Here is a 20,408-nt window from a genome sequence, read left to right on the forward strand (position 1 = left end):
TGAATTTGCCCTGAAGGACCTTGGTGATCTACATTATTTTATGGGCATAGAAGTGAAGCATTGTGGTGGCTCATTGATTCTTAGCCAAAAGAAGTTTATTCTAGAGATGTTAATGAAGACAAAAATGAGCACTGCCAATCTTGCGTCTACACCATGCTTGTGTCTGCTAAGTTGAGTCAAGATGCAGGGGTATTGCTTCAAGATGCCTATGAGTATCGAAGCATTGTAGGTGCGTTGTTATATGCTTGTCACACTCGCCCATACATTACCTTCAGTGTTAATAAGGCAGCATAATGCATGCATGCTCCAAGACAAGAACATCTTGTTGTAGTTAAGAGGATTTTGAGGTATTTGGTGGGGTACAATTAATCATGGTTTGGTCATAGCACCTGTAGTGGCAGGATTCAATGTAGTAGCCTTTGCTGATGCTGATTGGGCTGCAAACACTGATGATCGCAAGTCTATCTATTGTGTGTTTGTAGGTGATAATCTTGTAATGTGGAACTCGAAGAAACAAAAGTCAGTTTCCAGATCGACTATGGAGGTTGAGTATAGAAGTGTAGCAGATGTTACCGTTGAAACAACATGGGTGAATGCTCTTCTAAGTGATTTGGGTTTTTCAAGGAAGAAAATTCCAATAGTTTAGTGGGATAACAGCAATGTTGTAGCCATTACAGCTAATATTGTCTATCATGCAAAGAGTAAACTTGATGTTCACTTTGTCCGTGAGAAGGTGGCGTTGAAGCAGGCGTTGGTGAACTATGTGCCAGGAAGTCATCAAGTTGTTGATGGATTCACAATGCCATTAGCTGCTGCTCGGTTTGAAGTGTTTAAAGCCAGTGTGAATGTGAAGTCTTTTCTTTGGGAGAAAGAAGAAGAATTAGGGAGAATATTGAATGATGAAGTTGTTAGTTGATAGGTACAATTAGTTGTATAGTTAGGGAAGTTGTTAAGGATGGTTGTTAGATGTTAGTTGTTAACTGTTGAGTAGTTATAAGGGCTGCCTGTAAACTTCTGTGTATAAAGAGTGTCATAGGTCAATAAACGATATGCATTCTGGTTTTATATTGTCATTATAGTTACTTCCTCACATGATCAAAGCTATTCTTCAAGCCCTTCCCACCTACCAGATGAGTCTATATGCTTTGCATCCTACTCTTTGTCGTGATCTAAAAATGTAGTCATTGCTAGGTTCCGGTGGCGGTCACATGCAAACACACGGAGTATTCACTGGCTTGGTTTACCTTCTATGCGTCTTCCGAGGGCATTGGGGGGACTGGGTATTCGTGATTTGGAAGTTTTTAACAAGGCTTTCCAATGCAAGCAAGGGTGATGTCTACTCCAGTACTCATCATCGCTAGTTGCTCAGGTCCTCAAGGCTAAATACTATCCAAATGGGGACTTTCTAACCTCAGAGTTAGGTCGGCAACCTTCCTATTCCTGGAGGAGTATATGGTCATTTAAAGAGGTGGTGCAAGATGGTCTTCAGGCTCAGATAGGAGATGACACCTCTACTCCCATTTTTGCAGTGCATTGGGTTTCACGGGTTCCACAGGAGACTATTCTCTCCTTCTGCGTGGATTCTGCGAACTTAAGGAGGGTGTCTGATTTGACCCTACTCGGGTGTTTGGCGAGAGGATTTCATTTTGGCGTTTTTCCCGGCTCATATTGCTCATGCCATTTTATCTCCGCCACTCTCGAATCTCGATGGTGGCCATCCCTGACAGTACAATTTGGTGACTCGAACAACATGGACGGTCTACTGTGCGTTGTGTCTATAACTCAATGTTGCGATAAAGCAACATCAAGAGGCTACGGAGGTTCGAGATCGGGCGTTTTATCGGCTGTTGTGGTCTCAGTCTATCCCTGAGAAGGATCGTATTTGTATTTGGAGGGCTTTCCGAAACCTTCTCCAATGTTCAGCCAACCTATACCAAAAGCATGTTTTGCCGTCTTCCGTTTGCTTCCGATGTGGTTTAGCACCTAAGTCTATCTTACATTCTATTTGGGATTGTCAACATGAGCGACCCGTCTGGGTCTTGTTTGGATTTGACCAGCTCCCCCATCAGAGTGTTTCTGACATCATGGAATAGTTACTCCAGGTGCTTCACTCCCTCCCTCATTCAGAAGTTCCTTGTTTGTTCCTGCTTATTTGGTCGCTGTAGGGCGCACGCAATCGACATCTTTTTCAAGGGGTAATAGTTTCAGATTTGGAGGTCCTCAGCTTTGTCTCCTTCTACCTCATGAAACTCAATCTAGGTACCCCTCGCCCGGATGTGGTACACATGCCGCTATCTCATTCCTAGTCTCCTCCGGCCTCGGGGTATGTTAAACTGAACTTTGATGGCTCATTTGATTCTGTTGCTGGACTTGGGGGTGTTGGTTGTGTTGTTCGAGACTCTATGGGACGCTTCATTTATGGGGCTGCGAAACACATCCCTTGCGCCATGGATTCTTTTCATGTCGAGGTTGTAGCCTGTTTGGAAGGGATGCTCTTGGCTCGGTCATCTGGGTACAACTGTGTTGTGGTGGAGGGTGACTCTCTCTCCGTTATCTCTCGGGCGTCTTCTTCTATGGTTGGCTCGTCTTATGGGGCCCCTATTTTGGCACAAATATGGGACATTATTGCATCTTTTGATCAGTGTCGTTTCAGTCACGTCGATCGGACGCGGAACGCTGTGGCAAATGCTTTCACGCATGAAGATCTCTTCTCTGGCTCAGTGGCCTAATGGATGACTTCTCCTCCAGCTTTTGTGCACAGGTTGCTGGTTGTAGATGAAGCATCTATAGGGTTGTAGGTCTAGTTTTCATAAGACTGCTTTGGGCTTTACTTTGCAACGTTGTACGTGACTTTCTGCTTGGGAATATTGTATCCATCTTGATTAAAAAAATGTAACATTCCTATGTTTGTAACACAAGTAAACCATGATTTTTTTAAGAAATGAAACTATGTACACATTTAGATCCATACATAAAAAGTCCCTGTAAAAGGTTTATCAAGAAATTATCAGCACGAAGTAAGAGATTTCAATAGTTAAATATCTTTAAAGGTTTTGAGTTAAAACACTAATTATTATAAGATATTTTGAATATTTATTATTAAATAATTAAAATAATTTATAATAAATACCACCACTTATAATCACAAACTATTAAAAAAATTAAATGGATATGGGTAGGTTCACATGGAAGCGTGATAAGACAAGAGTAAGAAAGATTATAACTGTACGGTCGCATGACGTACTGTACGGTCGCATGATGTACGGTGCGACACTGCGATCCACATTTCAAATAGGGAAGTCCCCAAATTTTGGTGGTCGAATTTCAAATAGGGAAGTCCCCAAATATTGTCTAAAATTTGAGATTTAGTTTATGTATGTACTTTTATCTAACATAATTTGGTCATTCTATTTTATATTCATTTTGTAGTCCAAATAGTTATTAAAGACTTTTGATATTATAAAAGAAAAAGATCATATGACGATAGATCAATTAACACAATATAAAATTTAAACCTCAAATTTTAGACAAAGGGACTAAATCAAAATTTGACCAAAATATACAGAGGAAATAGGATGGTTTAATTAGCATGAAGATGTCAATCAAGTGGATGCACACAAAGTCAAAGCAAACTTAAGTATCTGAGTTGTCCCTTAGAATAATTGCAGCACACCACAAAGTCCAGGAAACTACAACCCAGCATGTCATCATCATCTTCTTCATTGAGAATCAAATCTGATCCAAACAAAAATATTATCCCTTCCCCTGAATGTATGTTTCTTTTCGTTATATTCAATGCACACGTAGTTGCCTTGAAGTCTCCTACTTGACAAAGTCTATTGTTTCCTTAGCTTACAAACAAGTTACGCGTCCAAGTATGTGTTAGTGTATGCATGGCATATAAGTTCACGTGTAACTGTTGTGCATGATGATCGTGCAGCTGAGTATTGATTCACTGCTGCTAATCAGTTGAAGCAGTTAGTTTGTTGAAGTTTAGTTACATCATTAGTTACAGCTATACTTCTAACTATAAATACACACTTGAGACTTGTAAACATACACACTCGAAGATAATGAGTTTCAAAAGAATTATTTCTTTCATTTGTTTTCTTTGTTCTCGTTTACATAGCTTAGACATTTGTTGTTAATCTTTACAGTATGGTAGCCGTATTCTCTTGACCGATCTTTTTGAGATTACTCCTTTGTTTTGTTTTGTTTTCTTGTTTTTAAACACGTCAGATAAAAGATTTGAAATTTAGGGATTAATAGTGTAATTAATCCTTAAAAACAGAAAGAAGTAGATAAGTTATCCTCATGGAAAAGGAGATTGTGTTCTTTTTTTGTGTGTATTTACTCGAGAATATGAACTGAATCATTCAAAACGGAACAATGATAGGTAAGAATGACGTTGTGTGTGTGTTCTAAGATCTTAGTTATTTCTTGTTGCTTGATGTGTTGTTGTTGTTGTTGTTGGAAGTGTTGCTGCTACTATTCGGATGAGTGCCGCCAATGATGGATTTGATGGCTGCCGCCAGGGCTGCGGTGAAGCCAGGATCGTTCTTGATGGCGGCGGTAACCGTGTCGGCCAACGAAGGCTGTTGAGGCTGCTGAAATTGAGGATGTGGGGCTTGTGACATCTGCAGACCTGAGAATTTTGACTGGTTGTACAATGGCTGACCAAAAACCTGAGGCGAGTTTTGGGGTTGGCAGGCGAAAGGGAATTGGAATTGTTGCGGCTGCGACGGTGGCGGTGGTGGGCTTCGGAATTGTAGAGGGTTCGATGAGTTTGTGAGGTCCAATGTGACGGTGGGGAATGGCGCCGAGGCCGATATGGTTGCCATGCTCGAGGAGCATGGAAGGATTGTCCTTGGAAGTAAGTTTTGGTTCATGATATTACCATCTGCACTTGGCATGGACCCTGAAAGCAACATGCTGGCGGCTGCTGCCGTTGTTGATGCCATAGCCATAGCCGCCGCCGGCAGTGGGTGGTTGTGGTTGCCCTCGTATGTTGTTATCAAGATGTCTCTATCATCAGCGCAGCGTTGAACCTGAGATTAACCATAAAAATAAAAATAAGTTAAGCTTTCATGCTTTGAAATCTAGATAAGATAGAAATAAAAACATCAAGGAAAAAGGATAATATGACCAGATATCCTCAAACTATAGCCTAATTATCAATCTAACAAATTAAATATGACTTGAAGCAAAAAAATATAACAAATCAAATCCAAATTATCAATCTAACAAATATATAAAGGTTTTGCAGAGATGAAGCCGAGATTGAGAAATGTTTAAATGTAAGGGCTAATTTCAAAAGTATAAGGGCTTATTAAATGTTTAAACTCAATATTTGAGAGGTAAAATTTAATTTGTCTGATATTTAAATTTATAGGGGACTAAATTATGACTAGATCAAAAAATTTAGGTGTGTCCCCTCCCACCCTTCCTTTAGTGATTGTAAGCGTAAAATATATTTCATATCAAACTCGACTGATACAATACTAATGTTTTGGGACTTGATTAGAATGGTTTGAAGTTAAGAATCAATTTAGTATCCGAGTTTTCATGTGAGGATGTTTTGTTGAATTAAGCCTTATAACTTAACAACGATGAGATTGCAACATACTTGTTTCCGGACTGGACAACCAACAGCCATGGTGCATCGGTAATAAGCTCGAGGGCATGGGTTTCCTTTAGCCATCTTTTGCCCATATTTTCTCCATTGGCATCCATCAGTGATCTTCACATCAAATTAACAATCAATCAGCTTCTCAACAATCCGACAATTTCACAGTTAAAAGAAGTGATTAAAGCAGGCTACAATACAAACCATGGGAGCTTCCGATCGAACTCGAACCGAGACACGAGCTTTCCTCATGGTGGCCTCGGCGGATTGATCAATGGGTTTCCCAGAATTCTTCTTCGGGACTTTGCTGTTAGGTCCCCAGCTCTGGGATTCATGGCTTTCTTCTCTACCGATTCTTTTTTCCACGTTGTTTTGAGGTGTCCCTGAACAAGTTCTTTCTTCCGACGATGAATGGGTCGAGGCTGCTTCGGCTCCACCGGAGGGGCCTGGATCTAATATTTTCAAAGGCATTATCTCTTCACCATGTTTCTTCTCTTCGGATTTCACTTCTTGAATCTGAAAATCCATAGAACAAACATATTCGATGAATTCGTCATCGGTTTGATTCGGTTCAACTCTAATTTTAATAACGTAATCCGGTAATTACTCGGTGTTGTTCATGGGTGGTTTCGATTTCTCGGTCTCGTTGCTGTTGCATTAAGTTGACAAGGTGAATCTGGAGAGCAGTGTAATTGTTGCCCACATGGCTAAGCATGTCTTTAAGCTTTTGATTTTCAGCATTCATGCGTTTCAACTCCACTTGTAATTGCGCCAGCTGAAAACCAAGGAAACAAAATTCAGAAAAACGAATAAATTGTTTAATTCTTCTTTTAGTCCTTGTACTCTTTATAATTTTGAAGTTTAATAGTATCGTCCTCTTACTTCATCCTTGGCTCGCCCATCTTCCATATCCGATGAGACACCATCATCAACAGTTGATTGATCAGTTCCGGCTGTCAGAAGAAGCAACCCAGTCTGTATTTAGAAAAATAGTTAATTACTACATAACTTCAAATTAAAAAAAAAATTATTCTGCGGACCGAATCAAAGACAAAATTCAATTTACATTTACATCCAAATAGGAGGCGGGAGATGGTTCGCCGTGTTCCTCCTTAACACGGTCATCATCAACGGCCCTCGATTTCTTATCGGAGAAAAAGTCAACCTCGTCGACGGCAATCCTTGTATCATCGGACGGCGAGGAGGAAGAAGCGGTGGTTCGCTTGTGGTCGTCTCTAGACCCGGCGAGGCTTACCGGAAACTGAAACATGTCTTGTTGCTGGTTCAGCGTAAAGAAACTACCCTTTGTAGAACTAGTTTTGCTAGAGAAAAAATTACTAGTAGCTGCATCGATTCAAGGGCAAGACCCCATCCTTTGTCCATAAATTAAAATTCTATGCGAAAAAAGAGCTACGAGAAAACACCAGAGAGAGCCTGGGGGAAGTTGAAGAATTTGTGTGAATTCTGTGAAGTTTGGAAATGGTGCTATGGGGTCGCCTATAAAAGGGTTTGTAAATTGGAACGTAGACTATTATTTTCTTTTGAATTAATTAGTTTGATTTATATTTTACCAGTTGCCTATGATTTTGGATTTTTTACGTCATCTGGTGCGTCAGATTTCCAGCTGGATATGGACCTTTTTGCCTTTTCGCTTCCCGCTTGTGGATCTGAGTTCATTGACTGGTGGTGCTGATTTTACTATCTCTTTATCTCGGGTCAAATTATGATTTTGGTCTCTACATTTATAACTTAAACTTTAGTCTATACATTTTGTTATTTGAAGTCATTTGTTGTTCCATAGTCATTAGATATGTGATAAGAATGGACATTTGACTTAAATTAACAGATTTTGATTTTAACTTAAGAATAAATGAATAATTGTAAATTAACCTTAGATGATTGCTATAATATTTTTATATCTATATTTTTAATTAGATATCAATTTTATTTTATATAAAAAATTGTATATGTGTCTCGTTAGGTCAATTTTTTACCTTAAAAATCATATTCAATTTTTAAATAAGGTAAAATTATGTTTCAATTAGGGATAGACATGTGTCGGGTTTCAGTCAATCAGACCTGATCCGAAAATTTTACATCCTTCACCAGATCCGACTCGAAAAATATATATCCTCCACCCGACCGACTTTTTGAGATAAAATCCGAACTCGATCCGACCCAACCTGAAATAATAAAAAAATATTATTTTTATTCAATAAAAATACTGATTTAATTAAAAAATAATATGTAGAGGGGTATTATTGTAATTATTCCTAAATATATAAGATAAAATTATATTTTTTTCGGATCAGGTATTTTTCATCCTAAACCCGAATCCAACCTGACATGAACATCACTTTTAAAAAATCCGATCCGAACCCGAAATTAAAAAACAAAAACCTGACCCGATCGGATCGGATCGGATCGAGTCGAATCGAAATCCGTCGTATTTAGGTCTCATGCCCATCCCTTGACTTACAACCATACAAGACAAAATGATGGGGATGAATATTATGCTTGAATCGTATCCGGTTCACTCATCATTTTAATTACCCTAAGTATGATATTGAGTTGAGTTGAATCGTTATGCTATTTTTTCCCCTTGATCAATCATATTTTAATTAAAATAATTCATAGGATTGATTATTCTGATTAACAGATAACATTATAAGAGTAATGTGGCCAAGTTATATCAAAACCAGAATTCAACCTTTTTGTCTTGCCTAATAACTTATTCATTCCATATTCCCTTTCAGTAGTGGCCAAAATCAAAGTACAGAAACTAAAATTTTAAATTTAAGATGGACTAAAATCATAGTCAGACCTTATATAATTTAATTATTCAATGTAATAAAGAAATGAAAGGAGGTTTCGTCCACATTTAGTCAATCATAACTTGACTCATTCCTTTAAAAATCAAAAGAGAATAAAGGAAAATACGAAAATATCCACCGCCCCGACGGGCGCGGCGCGTTCCACGTGATTTTAAAAAAGAGAAAAAACAAAGGAGATCTAATGCCCAAGCCAACGAATTTGACGGCCGGCTCTCTTATACGACCGGTGACCGTGTGGGACAGTGCCTTGGTCTTTCCTTGCCACCACGTTAGCTGCACACTCCCACATTTAAGATATGTTCTATATTCACTGTTTATGGTGGGATCATTGTTTTGAAAACTGGACCGGCGGTCGGTTCAAACGGGAACCGTTGCCTAGTCCGGTTCAATCTAAACCGGTTGAACCGCTATAAGTGAACCAGCTAAAACCGCTGAACCGTTCGAACCGGACCGGCTGAAAACTGGAAAAAATCGGAAATTTTGTTTTTTTTTAAAAAAAATTAAATCAAACATCGTTTGTTAAACGAGCCAAGTCGAACTCGAGTATTGCTGAGCTCGAATCGAACTTGAAAACTTTAAAAGTAAGCTCAACTCCACTCAAACTCACAAGTTAAAAATTATCAAGTTCAACTCGAACTCGAAATATAATATTGAAACTTGAACTCAAAAAGGCTCGAACTAAAAAAAAAATTTAGAAACTCAATTGAAGCCTAAAATTCGAGCTTGATTGAAGTGAAAGAATAGTTCACTCAATGCTCACCAAAAGGCTCCATGATTTTGAATGTCAAATTACCTCTATTATTTATAGAAGTTAGTTGTGATGCTCTTCTATGTTTCTTAGCAATGTGGGATTGTTTTGTTCTCATATTTTTACTCTTTAGACTTTTGGGATGCTCTTCTATGTTTCTTAGCCATGTGGGATTGTTTTTAAAAAAAAAAATTAAACCAAACAATATCATTTTGTTATGATTTTTTAGGCCCAAATTTATTTTTTAATTATAGTTATATAATTATATTTATTATTTAATATGTTTTACCTTAAATATTATGTTGTAGTTAATTTAAATCATTTTGTTTCACTTGATTTTATGGTTTTTAATTTATATATGTTATGATTTGCTTTGAATATGACTTGTGATATAAAAAATTATTTTTTATTAAAATATTTTTAGTATTTTTATTTAACTTTTTAAATAATTATGACGTCGTCCGGTTCTTCTGACCGGTCGGACCGGTTCGACCGGTTGAACCAGTGAACCGGTAGCATGGCCGGTTCGCTAACCGATCCAGTTCTGAAAACCATGGGTGGGATTAGATATGATTCTTTGATCCAAAATGAACATATTTTAATTTGATTTTATAAGATTATTTTTTAGAAAATTTTAGGTCAAGTTGAATTGATTTTTTATTATGAATTTGGGTTAGATTATGTTTATGGTAAAAAATATCTATTTGATTTAAGAATAATAATAACATTAATTATTATATATTTAGAAATAATTATTATAATATTATTTTTATATAAACTTTTTAATTAAATTCTCATTTTACCTAATAAAAATAATATAAAAAATTTATAACATACATCACACATCGTAATATATCATTTAAGCGACATATAGAAACGTATTACTAGTTAAGTTATCCTTATTAATAAATATTAAAAAGATAAATTATAAATTTGTACCTAAATTATCAATTTTGTTTCATTTTAATATTTACAGTTTATTTTTTTAAATCATTGACGTTAATGTTTACGTGGCATGACATATCATTTTCTTATTTTTTTAATTACCAAATCACCTTTTTTTATTTGTCAGTATGTTTTAATTAATCTTATTCAACCAATTAGGTGGTGACATGTTACCTATGGGATAAAAATATATAAATCATTTTTACTCATGGTATGAATTGATCGAGTATCTTACATGTAAAACAAATCACTCAACCATTGAGCTAAACTAGTAATTTGGGTAAATTTCGCCACATTTTGTATTTAACTTATATAACGATATCACCACAAAATCAATATTTTTCGATGATTATAAGATTTGAATATGAGACACTTTAAATTAATCACCGAAAACTTAATCACTCAACTATGGTGTGTCTTTTTCTTATTATATTGAATTTAATACTTACTTATATCATTATTAAATTAAAAGCTATTTTTTCATTTTATTTATAAATAAAAAAATAAAAAAATAATTTTTGTATTTTTATAAAAGTATATGTAATAGTTATAAAAATATATTTATAATATTATAATATTAATTATTTTATTTTTTTAAAATTCAATTAATTATTTATTTGAAATAATATTATTTTTAAATTATCTATTTAATTTTAGATAAATTAAATTTAGGAAAAATTATATGTTTAGTATTCAACTATCATTCCGTATAATATTATTTAAAATTAAATAGATCATTAAAATAATATTATTTCAAATAAATAATTAATTTTGTTTCAAATAAATAAATAATATGATTTAAAAAAATAAATAAATATTTTAAATACTTTCATAATATTATAAATAAATGTTTTAGAATAATTTAATATAAAATTTATAAATTCATAAAAGTAATTATTTAATTATTTTTTATTTTCAAATAAAGTAAAAATTATTCTTTAATTTAATAATGATACAAGAAAGTATTAAGTTTGATATAATGAAAATAGATTCACATTATAGTTGAATGACCAGACTTTTGATAATTAATTTAAAGTGTCACATATTCGAATTTTATAATCATTGGAAGATATTCATTTTTTAGTGATATTATTATATAAGCCAAATTCAAAATATGGTAAAACTAACATAAATGACTAACTTAATTTAATGGCTAATTGCCTTGCATTTCATGTAAGAGGCCTAGGTTTCAATTCATGCTAAGAGCAAAAATCCTTTTTTTTATTTTATCCTTATAATTGGTTACATGTGTCATCATTTAATTGATTGAATAAATTTGATTAAAAATATTAACGGAGAAACAGAAAAGATGTGGAAATAAAATATATAAAAATTGACATTTCATCATTGTAATGGTTTTGGGAAAAAAAATAAAGTTTAGGTACAAAAACGAAATAAAAATGATAGAGTAAGTACTAAATGTATAATTTACCCTTTTAATATTTACTTAATAAGGACATTTTAGTTAATGGTGTGTTTCAGTACGTCGCTTTAGTAGTATGTTGCGATATGCGACGTACGTTGTACGGTTGATCATAAATAAAATATTAAAATAAGTAATTATGTGATTTTTTAGATTTTAGAATTAACATTTGCGATTTATCTATCTTCATACCTTAATGGATCAATAAATGTCTATTAATATCACTTTTACTGTTTTTTATTAATCTGAGATAAGTACAAGACATTATTTGTTTAAAGATAACTATAAATATTTTGACATTAAACGCTTACACCCATGGTATTTATGGTGCTCGAATCTAGATCATCAAGGAATAACAACTATTCCTTTACCTCGGAGATCACTTGGTTCGTGCCACTTTTAGCTTTTTATAGATTCGAGTGCATATTAAATTTAAAGACGACATACAGTGAGAAATTTGATTTTATTTGAGTGTTTCATTTAGGCTCCCTTTTGAAGATTGAATGTGGAATGAGGCGTTTTTTCAAAAAAATCACCCTGACACACTAATATTACCTGTCAGACACCCTTTCAACTTTTTTTACCGATCTAACACCCTTTGTAGTAAAGCGCGCCCCCTACAGTGCGCTTTACACTGATCTGGCGCCACGTGGGGTAAGGCGCCCCCCTGTAGCGCGCCTTATGCTGACTTGGATACACCTAGCTAAAGTGCGGCCCCTGGGGCTAAGGCGCCCCCCTGTAGCGCGCCTTATGCTGACTTGGATACACCTAGCTAAAGTGCGGCCCCTGGGGCGCTTCTTACGCCACATAGGGATATAGTGCGGTACAGGGGCCGCGCCTTGCAATTATCACATCCATAATGCAAGGCGCGGTGCAGGGGCCGCGCATTGCATAATTTATCCAAATTTCTCAACTTTAAAGCATCGTCTCTCCGCTATAAATACCCTTCCCCCTAAAACTCTCTCACAAATTCCTCTCAACCTGGAAACTACTACAATAATCCTCTCAACCAGTAAAAAAACCCGGTAATCCTTTTATATTTTATTCAGAAGTTCGTTCGATCTTTCGTTATAAGGTATTTTTTATAACATTTTTTTATAATTATATATGATTATTTGAAGAAAAAAATATTGTATTAATTGTTTTCAATTAATTTTTGTGGTTGTATAATTGGAAAACGGGAGCGTACGTCGAAATATTTTTGTCGATACGGTAATAATATAAAATTAAATTATTTAAATTATATACGTTTATGTGTAAAATGATTTACGTTTATGTGTAAAAATTTTATTGTGTTATATTTTCGTTCATATATTATTTATTTAATTAGGTTTGTTTCAGCTGTTTTTTTGCAGATATAATATTATGACACTTTCAAACTCTAATAATGACGCGAATTTCAGATATTGTTTTTATGATGGAGAAATTCGAGAAGATGAAACCCGCGTTGTTTTCGTATCAAATGATTATATTAAAATATCATTCAAGAGAAACATAACTTTTGAGGAGATGATAACGAAGATTTCAAGGAAGGTTCATGTTGGAAGTAGTAGAAGAATGTCGTCGTTGTAGTATAGATTTCCAACATCATTGTTGCCATTAACTTATACAACGTTCGAACTATCAAACAATGATGATGTTGAAATGATGGTTGATTCTCAAAGTAATTATTCAGACGCCGATATTGAGATATATGCAAAGTTTGTTTAAGTGTGTGCTGTTCGGGGTCTTTCATTAAGCTCCCACTATGGGCTGGCTGAACAAGTTGATCAAGTTGACAGCCCGACTACAGTAATGTGTAATAATTTTAATACCATAATGGGAAATCCGCATCAAGGTGCCGGCCCATAAACTTCAATGGGGAGACATTCATCAGCAACTCCTTACGATTTGTACCGAGGTGGGTCCATGAACAATCCGTATGGAAACATCGAGACCAGTTCTAGGGGAAGGCATTCATCTGCAAATTTCTTTGACCTTAATATGGAGATGCCATCGACGCAACAATCTGTGCAGTTTCTATTTGACACGATAGCTTCAAGCTCTAGGGGGAGGCATTCGACTGTGAGCTTTTTCGATCTCAGTGTCGATATGCCTTTTAGTTCAAGGGAAAGGCGTACAAGTAGTAAGTTTTTCGACGTAAATGTGGAGAGCATGGAGGAACCATCATCTCCACCAGAAGAACCGCTTCGTAAGCCTGGTGCGGATGACGCTGAGACTAGACTATTCATATACCCAGAATCACCACAATTCAACTCCGATGATGATGATGATATAGACGAAGTTCCCTCAAATGTGGCACAAACTGACCCTCCAGCACACTTGTATGAAGTTGATTATGGTGCAATGTACATGCAAGAATTTGCGGATATGCCTCATCTCGATGACTATGGATATTACTCATCAATAAATAATTGTGAGTTATCTTTAGGCATGGAGTTTTCAAGCAAAGAAGAAGCGATGATGGCTATAAAAAATTTCAATATCCGTAATTCTGTTCAATCCAGAGTCGCCCGCTGCACGACAGAAAAATATATATGTCACTGTTCCCAACGCAAAGACGGATGTAATTGGATGGTTCGCGTATCGAAGAGGAAGAGGAAAAATAATAGATGGGAACTAATGGTATACAACGATCCTCATACATGTTGTGCTGGAGGAATCAACTAAAATCATCCCAACTTGGACTCTGAAGTGATCTGCCAAGCCATCATGCCCATAGTAAAAGCGAGCTCTCATATAGCTATTGTTGTGTTGATTTCAACTATCCAATCGCAGTATGGGTATTCTGCCTCATACAGAAAAGCATAGAAGGCAAAGCAGCTGGCAATTAAAAAACTTCACGGCGAATGGGATGCATCTTACAACGAACTGCCAAGTTGGTTTAGGCTGGTGTGGAGGTTTAATCCTGGGATAATTGTGGACTTTGAAACCTCCCCTGCATACCATAATGATTGAGTTCTTCGTGATCGATGCCAATTCTACCAAGTTTTTTTGGACTTACCCATAGTGCATTAATGTTGTCAAATACTGCAAGCCTGTGGTCCAGATCGATGGGACTATGGAAAATACAAGCAAGTTTTACTATTGGCAGTTGTCAAAGACGGTAATCGCAACATTCTTCCAGTTGCGTTTGCTCTCGTTCAAGGAGAAGATACATATTCTCGGTATTTTTTCCTCTGAAACTTACGTTCACATGTTATCACGAGGGAAAAAATTTATGTCATTTCAGATCGCGGGGCTGGGATCAAAGCAGCAATGGAATCTTTGGGCCTATTCTGGAAGCTACCCTATGTCCAACATAGGTATTGTTTCCGACACATTGCTGCGAACTACCATGGAATGTTCAAGAAGAATGATGAGCGTCAATTAGTTGTACGCATGGGTAAGCGAAACCACCCTTTTTGTTTTGATCGTTTTCATGTTTTATGGAAACAAAATTAGTAAGTTATACATTTTTTGATCAGGTTATGAACTACTTCCTCAAACATTTGAATCTATGGTTCAAGAATTGCGGGCGAAGAACGAGGAAGGATATGATTACATCAGCCTCATCGATAAAGAAATGTGGACAAACGCATATGATGGTGGATATCGATATGGACACATCACGACCAACTTGGCTGAGGCTGTAACATCCTCAATGTCGGGTTAGTGACCAAATTGTAAAGTTTCAAAACTTGGTAACTAAAGTAGAAGAATTGAATAGTTCAATAATTTACCTGGAAATATTTCATGAAATTTGCTAGTAATTATTAAGGGAATTAAAGGGCAAAAGGGGTTTGCAAGGAAAATATTTAAATATGATTATATAATTAACACGTGGATAGGAAGAGGAAACAGAGTGGTTTCCAGAATTCTCTTCATCTTTCTTCTTCCTTCACGCGTAAAATACAAGAGCCAAAGGTGAGTTTTCTGATTATTGAGTTTTTGGTTAAATTTAAGATTGGGTTTTGATTATTAGATGATAACTAAGCTTAAGGATAGCTTAAGTTATCTTAAAATCAAAAGATAAAGGAGTTAGGAAGGATAAAAGAAAGTAAGTGAATAAATGAGATCTTAGTAGAAAGTCATTTATGGGATTTCCAGACCAAATTTGACTTGTCAAGGGTCCAATTAAGAAGTTATAAGCAATAGAATTGAATTTGGAACATGTTGAAAATTTAGTGTAATTCTAGAATTACATATGGAGAATAGGATTTTAATGTTAAAGAGGTGATTAATGAATAAAAATGAGTTTGAATATGAGTATGTAAGTTAAGAATAAGAAAGTGGAGGATGTAAAACTTGGTGACTAAAGTAGAAGAATTAAATAGTTTAATGATTTAACTTGAAATATTTCCTGAAATTTGCTTGTAATTATTAAGGGAATTAAAGGGCAAAAGGGTCAACTGTAAGGAAAATATTTAAATATGATTATATAATTAACAAAGTGGTTTCCAAAATTCTCTTCATCTTTCTTCTTCTTTCACGCGTAAAAACCAAGAGCCAAAGGTGAGTTTTCTGATTATTGAGTTTTTGGTTAAATTTCAGATTGTGTTTTGATTATTAGATGATAACTAAGCTTAAGGAAAGCTTAAGTTATCTTAGAATCAAAAGATAAAGGAGTTAAGAAGGATTAAAGAAAGGAAGTGAATAAATGAGATCTTAGTAGAATGTTATTTATGGGATTTCCAAACCAAATTTGACTTGTCAATGGTCCAATTAAGAAGTTAGAAGCAATATAATTGAATTTAGAACATGTTGAAAATTTAGTGTAATTCTTGAATTACATATGGAGAATAGGATTTTGATGTTAAAGAGGTGAATAATGAATAAAAATGAGTTTGAATATGAGTATGTAAGTTAAGAATAAGAAAGGGGAGGATGTATGAAGTAATTAAGCTGAAAAGAGTGGATTTTCGGGCATAAATTGGATTTCTGGGCTAGTGTGCATCGGTACACATTCATCATGAACCGATGCATCAAGGGTAAATTTCCAAAAAATGTTCAGTGTGTATCGATGCATAAGGAGTGCATCGATGCACATGTTAAGGGATGCATCGATACACTGTAGAATGCATCTATGCACTTCAAGGGGAAATTGAAATAAACATTTCTTTTGGTCTAATAAATGATAGATTAGAGTATAACAATTAAATACTGATGTGTATCAATGTATAATTATGTAGATATCGAACATGAACAAGTTCCAGAACGATTATCAAGTTAAGATTCGATGGAAAGAGAGGAAATCATAAAAGTGGATTGGAATTTAGTGAGGCCAAGGTGAGTGCATATTATTAGGTTGTGCATATTATTATATGGAAATTAGACTTGTGATAAGTCTATTTCTAATATTTTATGTTTGCATGAATAGAAGCATGATTAAGTTTGTATTATGTGTATTTGCTTTATTCATATTATATGTTATGAGGTGTGAATTTATATGATATGGGTTATATGGGTACAAAATATGTAACTATATGTGAACATTATGAGCTGTGTGAATATATGAAATAAGTTATAAGGTCACGAATCATGTATAATAGTAAATGTTGTATGTGATAACCATAGAAAGAAAATAAGTTAAGTGATCATGAACATGTAAGTATATGTTTAGATGGAGATATAATAGCAAAACATAAATTACATGAGTCAAGTTTATGGAAACTATTATAATTTACTTATAGTATTAAATGAAAAGTTAGATAAACTAACTAGCGTTGATTTATTGGACAATATGAAAATATAATATCAATTAGGAGATCTGTACATAAATAATGATAATCATATGAGAGATAAGTTGTATAAGAAAGATTGATGTGCTTATATGAGCTATGATATAGAAATTACATGGTAAAGATCTATGAAGTCATAGGAAAATGTTATAAGAGTAACGTAAACTTGAATTAAGAGAATATAAGAAATTTGTATATAAATGAATTTATATAAGTGATATATGTTAGTATGCTACAATATATGTTATAGGATCTATGTAAGCATAAGAGAACAAAATATGAGCTAGGGGTTATGAATATAAATGATGATATGATTATGCACAATAAATTAGGGAATTATGATCTAGGAGATATCAGCACGTTTTCATCTATAAAGGGAGTACTTTTGAACATCTTTATATTGAATTTACTTATTATTAGCTTTATAATATATGCTATTATAATACATTTTATGATAAGAATATTAGTTAAGTAACTTAGTATGAATACATATTACACATTGTTATTTTAATATGTTAAGAATGTTAGGATAGTTTTATTATCATATTATGCATGATTATTATATATACATCAAGGCAACATACTTATAATGCATTTCATTAGTTTATTTGCATTCATGTTAACTCTTAGGCTTTATACATTATCTTACACATATTAGGAGATGATGTACTTAGCTCATGACCATCATACTTAGCTCACATTACCATAAACAAACATGGCAGCAAGGTATTTAGCTCGTTTTAGCTCAATATCATGAACTTACCTTGTTTCCTTGCACATATAGGTACAATGGAGTATGATGCACGTTGAGGTAGCTTGGTGAAAGATTTGGAAGTCACATACAGCTCAAAAACAGCTCACAAAGTACAAGGCAGCTCATGGAATGCTAAGGGAAGCTCGATTCAGCTGGAGAAGCTTCAGGCTAGCTAAACTTAGCTAGTTGGACTATTTGAAGCTGAGTTGCTAAAAGTGATGACAAAGGTAGCTGAATGTAGCTGAACATGCTGTTATGGAGCTCAAAAGGACTCAGCTAGGAAGATCATTCATAAACAGCCCCATTCTTGCTAGCTAGCTCAACACTCAAGCTAGCTTGGAAGGAGACACATGCACGACCAAGATGGAGCACATGACCAGCCATCATTCCATGCGCAAGGCTACACCACAAGCATCCTAGAGAGGCCATGTGCACGCCTTGTGACCAGACCACTATGTGATAGGCGTGTGACTTCATTTAGGCGCCAAGATGAAGAGTCCTCTTACCATTCGGCCAAGCACTCCTTTCTCTCCAATTTGGCGCCAACTTGAAGGGGTACAAGCACTATTCGGCCAAAGGATATTTTCCTCCATTTAAACCAAACCATCATCTCTATTTGTAATTAAATTATGTCATTTTATAGAGGCACAAGGGCTGGTCGAATCCTCTTGTAACCATTCGGCCATATCCTTCCATTTCCTATAAATAGGAAAGCATATTTCATTTGTAAGGAGACCTTTTTATTCAATTAAAGTGAGATTATTCTCTTCTTAAGTCCTGGTGACTTTTTATCGACTTATCAAGTATTTTATACTTGTGGCGTCAACCTCTTCCTTTCATCTTGATACTTCTGGTTCCTAGTTCATATAACTAGTGGGTCAAAGTACTTAACACCATCCCTTGAAGAAACAATATAAAGATTGGGTCTCTGCTCTATATAGCATTGGTTCTTCTTTGAGATTTCTTCAAGATACTATCCTCACAACCATCCTTTTATTTCATCACCATAACCATAGCCTTATCAACTATCTTCCGCTTCCATTACTCATTATTTAAATAGCCTACCAATTCACCCATACGTCTACCACCCTTAACCATTCTATTTTGAGCCATTCACTTTGCAGGTTGTTTTGCTTCCTTCCTAGATCCACAATCATTTGAAAAGGTACAAGTACCCTACATCAAGCGGTAATCAGAGCTTTGGTGGAAGAAGCAACGTGCAACAACAACAAAAAGAAAAAAAAAATCAGCAAAGAAAATTGAAGGACTCAAAAGTCAAAGCACTTGAAAAGAAGAAAAAGCAAAGAAAAGAAAGAAAAGTTGGAAGCACTCATCAACAATTCTCATCACCAAGCATTTTCAAGTAAGCCTTTAAAATTGATTGTGGTGATAGAAGGTTGTGAAGTGACTTGTGTAAGTAACCCTTTCATTCTCTTCTTTGTAATTTCTAAGCCACCTTTTCAATTATATTTGTTTTCCATTCCTACTAACCATTTGCAGCCGACGCCAAACAAGTGAAATTACTCGATATAGTCTTGAGTAAAAGTTCATTAGAACTTGAGACAAGAGAATTGAGGGAAAAAGGCTGGAGCGTGTGTGAGATCAGAAGAGGACAAGTAAAAGCCATTAAAAGTCCTAGAGTGCAAACACGAGCGGATTGAGTGACATCAAGTTTTTCTTGGAGTGACTCGTGAGGCTTTGTGAGAGTATATTCTGGTAAGGTCTTTTACACATCTTATTCTTTTCTTATTTATTAACCATGTCTCGGAGTTCAGGACGATCCCTAGAAAGAGAATCCCCTAATTTGCAGACTCAAGCCGTTATGCGTGAAATGGCAAGATTGCTGAAATTAGAATTGGAGCCTTTGCAAGATCGTCTGGATCAATTAGAAGTATCTCTAGGCAATCGGAGAGTAAATCGCCCTAGAATAGAAGAAGACTTAGAAGAGGAAGAGGCTGAAGTAACATCAGTAGCAAGGAGAGATGTTCATCAAAATCAAAATGACAACTTCAGCAACATTAAAGTGACTATTCCTCCATTTCAAGGACGAACTAATCCAGAAGCCTATCTTGATTGGGTAATCAAAATTGAACACATTTTTGAATGCCAAAACTATACGGAGCAAAAGAAGGTTAGACTTGCTGCTATGGAATTCATTGACTATGCCTTAGTTTGGTGGGATCAGTTGGTGAGTTCAAGAAGACGAAATGGTGAACGCCCCATCACAACTTGGGAAGAAATGAAGGCCCTTATGAGAAAAATGTTTGTTCCTAATCACTATCACCGAGATCTCTATCATAAGTTACAAAATCTGAAACAAGGAAGCAAGAACGTTGAAGATTATTTCAAGGAGATGGA

At 35.2% G+C, this 20,408-nt stretch overlaps 1 pseudogene; it reads right to left on the reverse strand.

Moving 5' to 3' along the window:
* Window positions 1–4,397: 4,397 nt before the first annotated feature.
* Window positions 4,398–7,069, reverse strand: LOC120127428 (annotated as a pseudogene).
* Window positions 7,070–20,408: the final 13,339 nt, after the last annotated feature.

The sequence above is a fragment of the Hibiscus syriacus genome, unplaced genomic scaffold (genome assembly GCF_006381635.1).
Source record: "Hibiscus syriacus cultivar Baekdansim isolate YM2019G1 unplaced genomic scaffold, ASM638163v2 tig00001478_pilon, whole genome shotgun sequence".
Taxonomy (NCBI): Eukaryota; Viridiplantae; Streptophyta; class Magnoliopsida; order Malvales; family Malvaceae; genus Hibiscus; species Hibiscus syriacus.